The sequence below is a fragment of the Arachis ipaensis genome, chromosome B07 (assembly GCF_000816755.2).
Source record: "Arachis ipaensis cultivar K30076 chromosome B07, Araip1.1, whole genome shotgun sequence".
Lineage (NCBI taxonomy): Eukaryota > Viridiplantae > Streptophyta > Magnoliopsida > Fabales > Fabaceae > Arachis > Arachis ipaensis.
Window position 1 is genome coordinate 95,668,667 of NC_029791.2, and position 14,413 is coordinate 95,683,079.

The 14,413-nt window shown below is 35.4% G+C and overlaps 1 long non-coding RNA gene across 1 annotated transcript in view; it reads right to left on the bottom strand.

Annotated features, from left to right (window-relative positions):
- Positions 575 to 14,413, bottom strand: part of LOC110264281 — a 25,722-nt gene continuing 11,883 nt past the window's right edge. Inside the window, exon 3 of the long non-coding RNA XR_002350152.1 lies at positions 575 to 585. This is a non-coding gene — a long non-coding RNA (uncharacterized LOC110264281). The remainder of the gene's footprint in view (positions 586 to 14,413) is intronic.

Below are 14,413 nucleotides of genomic sequence, written 5' to 3' on the forward strand. Positions count from 1 at the left end.
GCTCTGCTACACCATTTTGCTGAGGCGTATATGCAACTGTGAATTGTCGTTGAATACCTACTTGCTTGCAAAATGTTAGAAAATCACCATCAACATATTCTCCTCCATTATCTGTCCTTAAACACTTGATCTTCTTTCCAGATTCAAGTTCTAACTTTGCTTTGAACTCTTTGAACATCGCAAACACATCTGACTTTTTCTTGATCGGGTACACCCATAGCCTCCTAGAGTAATCATCAATAAATGATACAAGATATTTTTCTCCTCCTAGGGACATCTCCGGCGATTCCCACATATCAGAATGAATCAACTCCAATATGTGCTTGCTCCGAGCAGTTGATCTACCAAACGTCAATCTACGTTGTTTGCTTGTAACGCAGTGCTTACAAAACGGTAAGTTTACCGATTTGAGCCCGGGAATGAGATTACGATCTACAAGAATCTTCAAGCCTCGTTCTGACATGTGGCCCAGTTTGTAATGCCATATCATCGTCATTTCTTCTTGGCTTGATGAAGCAACTGATGCCTCTGCCTCTTACAAAGTATCTCCCACAAGCATGTATAGATTTGTTGCAATCTTTTCTGCTTTTATTACCACAAGAGCTCCTTTAACAACTTTCAAGATCCCACCTTCAATATAGGTCTTGCAGCCAAGTTCATCCAATTGCCCAATTGACAACTGCTGTCACGCAATTGTCTTTTCTCATAATGGCTTTTATCTTCAATTTCCATATGGAAAAATTACTCCCACTGAATTTTGGAATTTCATACTTTGCTGCCATTTTTTTTTGGACGGTAACTCGCAGCAAAAAAAATATATTAATCAGCAACCTTTGGCTCTGATACCACTGTTAGGTACCAGACAAATGACACAGCAAAATATAGAGATGAAAAATTAGAAATTTGTATAAAATATGGAAACAATTGAATAACTTTCTTTGAGAATTACAACTTCTCTCTATCACAAGGAGATTACAATAACACTCTCTCTTGACAAAAGGAGAACACACTTCTCTCTATATATATAGAAGAAAACTACTCAAAGAAATATTATGTTATTCTCTTTGGATGACTTGATTGAAATGAATTAAAGAAAAACTCAATTTATAGGTGAGTCTCCTCAATATGAACCATCCGTCAATTAGAGGTATATAATTCTTCTCTTTTTCAACCACTAAAATTCTAAGGTTATAAACTAAAATTGTTTATTACCTCTCATTTTATTTAGTTATTATTTATTTATATATTTTCTAAAATTAGCTTTACTAATTTTACACAGACTGGGGCGATGACTTGGTGACTGATATTCGGGTATCGCATCGAGTCTTTTGGAGTTATTACCCTTACATTAGAGTATTCAGACATTGTAAGCCAGTTGTCCAGGTGGATGGAACTCACTTGTACGAAAAGTACAAGGGTTGTCTACTAGTGGCAGTTTCACAAGATGGCAACAACAATATCGTCCCAATTGTGTTTGCTATTGTGGAGGGAGAGACTTCTGATGCGTGACACTTTTTCCTTAGTAACCTGCGTCAACATGTTGTCACTCGGGATGGTGTGGGACTAATAACCGACCGGCACGAATCCATAAATGCAACTGTGGAACGCAGTAACAGGGCTTGGTCACCTCCTAGAGCTTTTCATATGATTTGCATCAAGCGTCACAACACATTCACCAATCGGAAGGTGAAACGTATGTGTGTCTGGGTGCCACCTTTCGATTAGAGCATTCACCAGTACTTTCTAACATTAGACAACTCCAATCTGAGATGCATGATAAAAATCAGTAAATCGTAAATGCTCATCCACCATATCATTGTACCGATCCAGAGGGATTAGGTGATCACATGCCAATATTCTTAATTTCTACAAAAACATAACAAATTATTAGTCAACTCATTAACAATTACTAACTTACTACTAAAAGATAATAATTTTTTAACTACAGCAACTAAAATATTAAACTCATCCTAAACTTTTTCTTAATTACAAAATTAAGTAATTACCATGTACTAACATACCAATTTAGTAACTCTCATGGTTACAAAATTTACACAACTAAATCAACAATACACATGTTACTTGAAACCACACAACTATTATAAATTATTTTACTAAATCCAACTAAAACAAATAATTCTAACTTCTAAAATTAATTATTAATCCTTAAAATTATTCATAACTAACTATTAATAACAATAACTAATACATATATTCCTAATCAAAATTCCCAACAATATTACAACATCTAGAGATGTTGTTTATTTATTTGCGGTACAAAATATTTTTATGATATCTAAAATTATAATTTGTAATATTAATTATTTATTTACTATTATTTAAACATATATTCCTAAATTTTAAAAAATACTAATAATCATTCTCATTATATTCCTAAATTCATTTTCTAATAACAATAATAATTAACTTCCTAATACTGATAATTATAATTAAAAAACATTAAAATAATCTCAAAATAAACTTACGTACTTTTAAAAATAATACTAATCATTCAGTTTTAATTCCTAAATTCAATTTCTCACAACAACAATAATATTTAATTTCCTAACAATTATAATTAAAAATTTTAAAAGGATTTCAAAAAAAATAACGTTGTTTTAAAAATAATAATAATAATTCTGTTTACATTTTAAAATTCATTTTCTAACAACAATAACAACAATTAAATTTCTAACAATAATAATTATAATTATAAAAATTAAAAAAATTTTAAAAAAACTTACATAATCAAAGTGACTAAGATAATGTATAATATAAAATTCGGGGCGATCAACATCTCTAACTTTGTGTTTCTTTGGCATTTTTATTTTTCTTCCACCATGCACAGCCACTGGCAGTGGAAAAATGAAGAAGAAGAAGGGTGGTATGAAGTTGAGAGTGAGTGTTGAAAGTGATAACTCGGATGGTGAGTGTGGGTCTTGCATGGTCTATGTTAGTATTCAGCACAGTAGCCTCTGCGCGACACGTGTCCAGGCATCCACAAAACGGACCGTGCGTTTTGGTTAACGCAACTCGGACCGTCCGTTTATTGAGAGAGATATCGCATGGTCCGAGTTCTGTTTGACTGACACCACACCAATGTGAAGCACCACTATTTTCCATATCCGAGTCTAATACCAGCTTTGCTTCCATATTCAAATTAAAAAACGCATTTTAATATCGGGTGTATGCACGGATTTTTAAAATGGGTAATTTTTTGGTATTTTCTAAAATATAGGATAATAATTTTTAAAAAATTAAAAAAGAGGAGACAAATTTTTTTTTTTACAAAAATAAAAAGGTCATTTTTAAGGGTGATTTGTGTTTTTTTTTTAAATTAAAAAAAGTAATCACTAGAGGTGACTAGCGTTTTTTTTTTATTTAAAAAAAATGTAATCGCTAGAGGCAATTTATGTTTTTTCAAGAAATAAGTGGAAAATAAAAAAGTGTAATTATTGCTATTAGTATTTGTGTTTTCTTGGAAAGAAATTAAAACATTACAATCATTGCATACAATTTGTATTTTTTTTAAAATAAAAATAAAAATAATTTTCGGAGGCAATTTTCACTTTCGATATTAGATTATTTCATTTTTTTCTGTCATATTGGGGTTAATTATCAATCTTAGTATCATTAGAAAAATAAGAATTAAGTACTTTTTCGTTTTTAAAGTTTTGAGTAAACATCAAAATCATCTTTAAGATATTTTTACTTTTAGAATTGTCTTTAAGATAGTTGGAGTGAGGAAGGTGAGGAGAGAGGTGACGATGAAAGGTATTTTGGTTCAAAAATTAGATAAAGGATTATTTTAATACAAAATTCAACGTTAAGAATGATTTCGATCATAAAATAACTTGATGAACGATTTTGATTTTCATCCAATACCTTAAAGATAAAATAGTACTTAACTCAAAAATAACTACTGGTTATAAAATGATATTTCTTGTTTTTCAATAACATTTTTTCGCATTCTTTTATTCCACTAATATATGATAATTAGTTAATTTTAAGAGATTATATTGACAACATTAATTTTAAACAAATAAAATTTATTTTTGTCTTTATATTGTTGCTTACAATACAATTCATAATAATAATAATAATAATAATAATAAATAATATAGTCTATAATTAGATGACCATTTATATTTTATTAGGGTTGAATACTTTTCGTCCTTAAGATTTAGGATGAAAATTAAAATTGTTCTTAACCCTTTTTTTTGTTCAAAATGATTCTCAACCTTAAATTTAGTATTAAAAACATCCTTTCAAATATAATAATTTTTTAAATGACACAAATATCCTTTCTCTATTATCATCACCACCATCCCACCCACTACCCCCAATCCCTCTCACTTGAAACAAAAACAAAAGAAAGAAAAAGAACAAAAGCACACACATTCTCAACCTTAAATTTAGTATTAAAAATATCATTTCAAACATAATAACTTTTTAAATGACACAAATACTCCTTTTCTATTATCATCACCACCATCTCCTCCACTACCCTCCAACCCCTCTCACTTGAAACAAAAACAAAAAAAAAAGAAAAAGAACAAAAGCGCACACAGGAAACAAAAGAAAAACAAAAGAAAGAGAAAAAAGAAAAGGAAAGGAAGAAGAGGAAGGTGATAGCGAGGAAGAGTGTGGTCGCTGCCATCGCGTCGTGACTGAGATAGGGGCTGCTCTTGTTGACGTTGAGCTCTATCATCGTCGTCGAGCTTCTAGTGGTGAGGGAATCCGCTCTTCTCCCTCTCTCTTTGTGATCTGTTCAACTGTTCTTCTCTTCAGCCACAACTGTGACAGCGATGGCGCCAGTGACTTTCTACGTCGTTGCTTCTTTCTTTTCTTTCCTCTTCTTCTATTTTTCTTCCTTCTGATCCCTATAGCCTTTGTTTCTTACCCTCTCTTTTCTCTATCTCTACTTCTCTCTTAGCCGAACTCACGCTTTCTCCTTCAATCGCGATAGCGACGGACGCGGTAACACCACCACTCCCCACTGTCGCTTCCCTCTTCTCTCTTTCTTTTTTTTTCGTTCTTTTTCTGAGTTTTCTTCTTTTGTCTCTGTTTCTCTTGCTTCCTTTGTGTATTTTGTGTGTGTTGGGTGTGAATTTAAGAAATTAGGGTTATGGCAATGTAGGTGTGTGGTAAAAATAATGAGATAAGAAGTGTGACAATAAGTGCATGGTAGAGGGTGGTGGTGCAAACAGATGGAGTGAGTAGGGTGAATGAAAGAGGTGATGATGAAGGATTTTTTTTTTTTTGAAAATTAGAAAAATAATTATTTTAAAACAAAATTCAACGTTAGGAATGATTTTGAACACACAAAAAAAAAATCTTATAAATGATTTTGATTTTCACCCCAAACCTTAAAGACAAAAAAAATAGTTAATCCTGTCTTATTATTTTGAGATTATGCAACTTCTGTTGATAATTTTTTTTTAAATATTAATATAAATTAATTTAGTGACAATTTTATTTAAAATTCATAGAATTTTAAATACTCATAGAATTATATACAATAAAAAGAATCAATCATTATTATTATTGTCACCTCTCGTCTCCGTCATCATAACTTCTATATGCTCTCTACTATTTTTATTGTGCTACTATATTTTATGATTATTCTTCTTTTCTTCTCTTACATTCTTCTAAGAAAACATGATACCTTTTTCTTGTTCCATTTCTCTCTAATATAATTTTTTAATAAAATTCTTTGCCAATCCTATCTTTTTTATTTTAGACAACTGGCATCTTAATGATTGAAAAATGACTGTTCTTTTCTTATCTTTTCTTTTCATTAGACGCATAAACTAGGGGCAGAACTAGATTAATTTTGAGGAGGACCAAAAAATTTTACAGTTAATAAAAAATAAAATAAAAATTTTAAGAGGGGACTAAACTAAAATTTATGCATAATTTGTAAAACAAATTATGGTTGGGGGAGGCCATTGTTCCCTTTATGATGTGTGAGGCTCTGCCTCTGGTATAAACTCTTTTGTGAGAATTTTCAGCAAAAGATTACAAAAAATACTTACACCGTAAGACCTAGCCTTTATCAATCTTACGTAGATGATAATCATTTGATTGGGTCTATTTAGTTCCTATATAATAATAAAAATAATGTCCTAATAAAATGATTAGCATCTCTCTGTAACATCATTTTAATGATAGTTTAGGCGATAAAATAGGCTCAATCAAATTATTATTATCCATGTAGAACAGGTAAATATCATATCATACAAGCTAATGTCAAAAGTAAGCATTTTCTGCCACTTTTTACTAGAGATTCTCATAGAAGAGTTCGTGTCTAATAAAAAGAAAGAGAAAAGGATAACTAGGTTTCTGACTTTTTTCCACGGACATTTTCGTCTTCGAAGAATGGAAAATACATTCATGTCCCTGACCCCTCCAAAATGTGGACAAATTTACCCCTCCGTTAAAGTCACTCTGTTAGACCCAACGGAAAAAGCTGACGCGGCTCCCGTGGCGCTGACCTGGCCTTACGGGATGACACATATACTATAGCTTCTGAAAAGAGGACGTATTAGTCTCCCAAACTCCAAAACGACGCCATTTCTCTCCACCCCCAATCTTTCAAATTCTTGAGCCCTAATCCTTTGAAAGGACAGATAGGGTGAAGTGGGTGAATAAAGAAAGGGAGCATTTCATCCCATGGCATCCGATGGAGTATCATGGACATTATTGTAAAAATCGAACCGAACCGGCCAGTTCGACCAGAAAATCAGTGAACCAGATCCTAATTCAGTTTGGTTTATTTCTTGGACCGTTTAAGGAAGAAAACTGGTGTGAACCAGTAAGAACCGAATCAAACTAGTCAAAACTGATGAGAACCGGTACAAACCGGTCTAACTGAACCGATCTGCTTGAAATTTTTTTTAAAATGTCTCTACCAGGTCTCGAACGAAGAACCTCTGAGCAAAAGCAACCTCTACTTGCCACTCGGACATTGCTCTTCTTATTACTATATGTGACAAATATTAATTATATAGTATACATAAATATCTAATTTAATTTAATTTTTATTTTTTCTATTTTTCAAATTAATTATATTTTAATTATATACCATTATTAATATAAATATAAATTTCACTAAAAATTTATTAATTTACTTGATCTATTTCAATGTTAGTATTGTGATTAAGGTTATTTGTTTTGATATTAGTGTTAAAATCTACTAATATTATAGTTAGATGATAGGCCTTATGAATTAATTATTTTTTATTGTGTCAAATTAAGATACTATTGTAGTATTACCAAGGTTCTGAAAACCGAACCGGTCATCGAACTGTTCTAATGACTGGTTCACTGGTTTATTGGTCTAACCAGTTCAACCGTGGTTCAACCGAAATAACCATTTTATAATAAAATAATAAATAAAATATAAATAAACACATCAAGATTAACAAAAATCAACTATATTTAACTAAGATTAACAAAATTTTCAAACATAATTTTAACAAGATAAATTAACAGAATTTTTAAACCAATTTTAACAAGTTAAGCACAATGATTAATAGAAAAAAAAGGCTAGCACTGTTAACTCTCCAATTGCTTAATAACTTCCTTTCCTTCCCAACACCTTCAAAGTAATCTCTAACTCATTCCACAATAAGTTATATCAATTAGAAATTATCAAACCACATTCATTTTGTATGCAAAAACAGTTTTAACATGAAAAACTTCAATGCAAGAATGCAAGAATGCAAGTCGATGTGCAGGTCCTCATACAGCAAATCAATACAAACATTCAAGAAAAAGAAAGACAACACAGCAACAACACAATAAAGAATCAAAGGAACATTTAAAACACAGCAACAACACAACGCCTATAGGAACATTTAAAACAAAGCAACAAAGAAAGAAATATCTAAGAATCAGCATTGCTGAGAACAATAACTTGAACATGTATGCTCAAAGAATCAAAGGCTAAGCTTCACTGGGAAAGTGAAGAACACCTAAACGAAGGAAACTTCAATCACAGCTTAAACCAAAATTCACAATCCCTTTAAATTGAAGCAGCAATAAACTTGAGAACTAAAGCAAGGTTAACAAGGTTAAGCAGTGAACTAAATCAGTGTAATTTTAACAAAGATTAACTGAACTAAATCAACTAATTATTCAATGATTCAATCCAAAACAAGAAAACAGTATAATAAAGCAAAGGAGCAGAGCTAATGATTCAAATTTCAATCTGAGTAGCACTAACAGAGTCCAAAAACAAAAAAATCAATGTTCTAGCAGAATCTAAAAAAAAATCATTGAATCAATGTTCTGAGCAAAGATAAAAAAACAGAGAACGAAATTTTTTTAAAAAATGAAGCCATTGCCTTCGTGAGCTCGAGGAAGACGCACCAATTGTTGAATGAGGAAGAAGCGTGGAGGCGCAGACTACTGGACGAAGACACACTGGTGTTTGAGCGCAACGGACAGCGGCGTTGAGTGAGACCCTTGCAGTGGTGGTGGACTAACCTGGGGTTTGTGTTTTGGGGGTGGAGGGCTGTATACCTGTATCTAAATGAAGAGGAGGAGGAGAAGTGAGGAACCTGCGCGACGGAGGCTTCCACGTTCGCACGGTGGCTGTGCGATGGAAGGGAAGGAAGGTTGCGATGGCTGCGGCACGATGGAGAGGAAGTGAGGGAGCATGCGGTGGCTGTTTGAAGTTCCGACGGCGGCGGTAGCAGGCGGTGGCTGGACGGACGACAAAGAGCTCGATGAGAGGAGCCCTAGACTGAGTGTGAGAGAGACACTGAGGCAGAGGCACGTTCTGGATCTGGGATTTGATTCTGGAGTCTGGACGATGGAGTTTGGGCAGGGCTAGTTAGTCTGCAGCATAATGAAACGACAGTGTTCTGTTCCTTATTCACAAACCGGCCGGGTCACGGTTCGATTCGACCAACCGGTTCTCGGTCGGTTCGACGGTTCAGTTGCAGTTTTTGAAATTGACAGTTTTAGCATTTGTTCAAGTCATTTTTTGCAGCGGTTCACGGTTTAACCGGTTTGACCGATCGGTCTGAATCGGTTTTCAGAACATTGAGTATTACTGATAAATTTTATGGTTTTTTTATATTAGTTATTTTTAGAAGTTGAGACTTGATTCTTTATAAAATGTTAGTGAAAATATGTATATTTCAAATTTTAATTTTAAGTTTTTAACTATTTTATATTTTATATTTACGTGAGACCGATTTTATCGGTTCGACGAGTGATTTATTGGTTGAACCAATAAATCAGTGAACCAGTAGCTTGACCAGTTCGATCATCGGTTCAGTTCTAACAACTATGATCATGTAGCTCGAGAAGAAGTGGAGGTGGAGGAAGACAAGACCAGTTCGCTGAAGGCTTGGTTCTTAACGGGAAGGATAGCAAAGATGGCATCTCACCAAAGTGCTTCTGTGGAGAAAATGCAATCCTATTCATGTCGAAGACGAGAAGCAATCCTAACAAATTATTTCTGGGATGTCCGTTCTATAAGGTATGTGAAGCAAGTCTGTGGAACTCTGTTTCTATTAGGGTTTATCCCTAAAACCAGATTTTTTTCTGAGTTCTGTGGACTGATTTTGTGTAGGTAAAACAACCCTATTGCAAGTTCCTTTTGTGGTTGGATGAGCACATTCCAAGACTTGAGATGACTGATACAAGGTATCTGGGAGAGAAGAAAATTGGTGATGTCGAAGAACATCACTGGAAGCAAGACATGAAAAATAGGATAAGATTTTTGGAGAAGAGGATAATAGCTTTAGAGATGAAAAAAAAAAAAAACCAACAGGGTGGTGTATATGTGTAATTTTAATTGTCCTGATTGTTGCTGTTTTAAGTTGTAAGAATTGATCATTGGTTGAAAATGATAAATGTGATAATTTCTTGCTTTGTGGCTCACCTCAAACCTTTTCCGTTCGTTGTCACCAACCCATTCAGCTGTCCACTTAGTGCTAATGTTGATTAACTTCTCCATCCTCTTTTGCTGGACTGGTGCTAGCTTACCAAAGTGGTTGTTCAGTACTCGCTTGTGATTCACCATCCTCCTCATCAGGTAACACCTGATTTCTTTACACATGGTGAGGATAGGCTTGCATTGGTAATTCGCTATCTTAGCATTAAATACCTCACACATATCATTTAAGGTTATCAACCTTTGGCCCATGCGAGAAGTAAGCCTTAACCCATGTCTCTAGCTCAAACTTGCTGAGGTATTCCCAAGCACCTTGGTTTACTGCCTTCAGCTTTTTCATGCACTCCTTGAATTCTGTGACAGTAGTGCATCTAGCACACTCCCATACAACCTTTCTGATGTATAAGTTCTTGAACCAATTTATGAAATTTTTCCACATGTGCATGACGCAATTGCGTAGCTTTGCATGTGGCATGACCTCCTTTAGCACAGGGAGTAAACCCTGCATTGAACGGGGGCAAGAAATAGTTTCGTGAAGGAATGATAATGCAAGTGAAGGTTATAATGCAAGTCAAGGATTACATCTTACCTTCTGTTGGTCCGATATGAAGTTCCAGTCATGGTTTGCATCGTCTCCTATGTCTCCCTGAAGATTTGTTAGGAACCATTTCCAGGCATCCTTGGTCTCAGCCCTAACAACCCCATATGTAACAACATAAAACTAGTTGTTTGAATCTTGTACAACTGCTGCTAGAAGCTAACCCATGTAATAGGTTTTGAGAAAACAACCATCCAAGTGCAACAAAGGCCTGCACCCATCTTTGAACCCTTGCTTACAAGCATCTAGGCATATGTATAGTTTATCAAATACAGGGGGAGCCTCTGGAATTGGCTCGAGCTCCAACCTGGCCGTTGAACCTGGATTGCTACTCAGAATTTTCTCACAGTAGTCCCTGGTACTTTTGTATTGTTCCTTTTCGTTGCCCATGATCTTTTTCCTGGCCTCTACTACTGCTTTGTACACCATCTTAGGATGGGAACATAGTGAAAACTTCTCCCTTAGGAATTCAGTTGCCTCCTTTGTGTTCATGTGTGGTTGGGTAGCCATCCACTTTTCAATTTCCTTGATAATCCAATGCTAATCAGCTGCATTACTCCCTAAATCCCTTGCACAAGTATGTTCATGCTAGTACGTCTTAACTTGATAACACTGCAGGGTTTTGTTGTATGACAAATAAACCAAGAACGGATACTCCTCATCCTTGCAACCCACTATGACCCTCTCCCTATCATTTTTGATCCACTTCAGCTCCCTCCCCTCAGTAATGAATGAATCCTTTACCCCCTCCTTAAACCTTTCAACAGTGGCAAACTTCGTTCCTAACTCAAATCTACCCTCACTATGAGCATAATCATCATCAAACTCAGGAAATTTTCTACTGTTACCTTCATCCTCAGATGAATTGGGTGTATGTAATTCCTCGGACTCATACTCAAACATGATTTTCTCCATTTCTGTTAGGACTTCACTGACATAGAATCCACCCGGCACTGGATTATCCGGCTGCACATCAGGCCCATCACCACCACCTCCTTGATCATTCGGCCCATCAGCACCCTGGGCCGACCTTCACCACCTGTCTCAGCATTAGCGCCTCCACTATTTTATCCTCTTGCATTCACCCTTGTGCCATGTTAAACCCTCTTCTTTCCAACCTTAGACTTTTTCTTTAACCCTTGTCTCTTTGCAATTGGCTTCTTAGGGGGTCACTACCTTCTTTTTACCCTTCATACTTCTTTTTCTCTTGCCACCAGCAACCCCCGCCATTACTGTCAGTTTCAGTACTATCAGTCTCAAATCCAGCTGGTGGAGGTTTATACAACACATCTTTCGTGCTCTCGTATCCATCATCTGATGAAGAGGATGTCTTCAGTTCTTCTAAAATTTTATTTACATCCACATCCACTGCGCCATCGCTATTCTTGCCAGCATCATCAACAACCTCAGGATCATCAACAGGGTGATCAAAGTATATATGGAACTCAGAAGTCTGTTGGTTCTTCAATATGTTATCTCGCATTGCATTGATCCCTGCATCCCCAGTTAATATTTTCAGTCCAGACTCAATGTCGACACTTGTTGGATCATACCAGTATACTGCCTTGTATGACTGGTATCCCAAACCCTTGAATAGTGTTACAAGGTCTCCGAAATTTGCAAAGTCCAGGTCCATCTCAGGGAACCTCTCTTCCTTTCCATTCTGATAAACCAGGGATCCATCACTTCCTCTGACAAAGTTACCTCCATGGTGAAAAACTGGCAACACAAAAATATCAACCATCTGAAATTAACCCATGACCAACTATGTGTCAGTCCAAAAATAGTTACAAAAATTATGAATGAAACCCCTTTGCCCTAACACAATCCCTCCTTCTAATTCTAGACACAACATTTTAAAAACAGCTTTTTCATTTCATAACACCGTTGTTACCCATACTGTCAACATGCACATATAATGCCTTCACCCTTAGTTCATACAACAATAACCAAAACTTCAATGCTAAGTAAGGCGCTCTTACCTTCTGACGAAGACAGCAACTACGACCTCAACAAAAACCTTCTTCTTAGCCCCTGGTGCACGAATTATAAATCACACTTTTCACAACTCGTACCACTGACCAGCAAGTGCACTGGGTCGTGGAGCTCCTCACCCCCAACAATGAGGTTTAGAGACTCATGCCGTCAGAGAATACAAAGTTTAGATCTAAAATGTCATGAGATGCAAAATAAGTCTCTAAAAGTTGTTTAAATACTAAACTAGTAGCCTAGGTTTACAAAAAATGAGTAAACTATGATGGATAATGCAGAGATCCACTTCTGGAGCCCACTTGGTGTGTGCTGGGCTGAGATTTAAGAAATTCACGTGCAGAGGCCATTTGTGGAGTTGAACGCCAGTTTTTGTGCCAGTTTGGGCGTTCAACTCCAGCTTTTGATCCTTTTCTGGCGCTGGACGCCAGAATTGGGCAGAGAACTGGCGTTGAACGCCAGTTTACGTCGTCTATCCTTGTGCAAAGTATGGACTATTATATATTGATGGAAAGCCCTGAATGTCTACTTTCCAACGCAATTAGAATCATGCCATTTCGAGTTCTGTAGCTCCAGAAAATCCACTTTGAGTGCAGGGAGGTCAGAATCCAACAGCATCAGCAGTCCTTTTTCAGCCTGAATCAGATTTTTGCTCAGCTCCTTCAATTTCAGCCAGAAAAATACCTGAAATTACAGAAAAAGACACAACTCATAGTAAAGTCCAAAAATATGAATTTTTCCTAAAAACTAATGGAAATAAACTAAAAACTAACTAAAACATACTAAAAACTATATAAAATTAACCCCAAAAAGCGTATAAAATATCCGCTCATCACAACACCAAACTTAAACTATTGCTTGTCCTCAAGTAACTAGACAAATAAAATAGAAGACTAATAAGTTGAGAAGCAATAATATCTCATAGTTTTTGAGTGAAGCTCAGATTCTAATTAGATGAGCGGGACTAGTAGCTTTTTGCTTCCGAACAGTTTTGGCATCTCACTTTATCCATTGAAGCTCAGAGTGATTGGCATCTATAGGAACTTAGAATTCAGATAGTGTTATTGATTCTCCTATTTTAGAGTGATGATTCTTGAACACAGCTATTTTATGAGTCTTGGCCGTGGCCCTAAGCACTTTGTTTTCCAGTATTACCACCGGATACATAAATGCCACAGACACATAATTGGGTGAACCTTTTCAGATTGTGGATCAGCTTTGCTAAAGCCCACAATTAGAGGTGTCCAGGGTTCTTAAGCACACTCTTCTTTTTGCTTTGGACCTTGACTTTAACCGCTCAGTCTCAAGTTCTCACTTGACACCTACACGCCACAAGCACATGGTTAGGGACAGCTTGGTTTAGCTGCTTAGACCAGGATTTTATTCCTTTAGGCCCTCCTATCCACTGATGCTCAAAGTCTTGGGATCCTTTTTATTTGCCCTTGCCTTTTGGTTTTAAGGGTTATTGGCTTTTTGCTCTTGCCTCTTGGTTTTAAGAGCTTATGGCTTTTTCTGCTTTGCTTTTTCCTTTCCTTTCTATTTTTTTTCTGCAAGCTTTGTTCTTTGCTGCTTTTTCTTGCTTCAAGAATCATTTTTATGATTTTTCAGATTATCAATAACATGTCTCATGTTCATCATTCTTTCAAGAGCCAACATATTTAACAGTCTTAAACAACAAATTCAAAAGACATATACACTGTTCAAGCATTCATTCAGAAGACAGAAAGCAATGCCACCACATATAACTAATTAGAATTTCTCTTATTAAAACTCGAAATTTTATTGCTTCTTATTCAAAAGATCTACTATTTTATTCATGTTTGCTGATGATGAGAAAGATAGACTATAACTTAATTGGGGATAAAATCAAAATAGACACTAATTACTACTAATGATCATGTAATGAAGACACA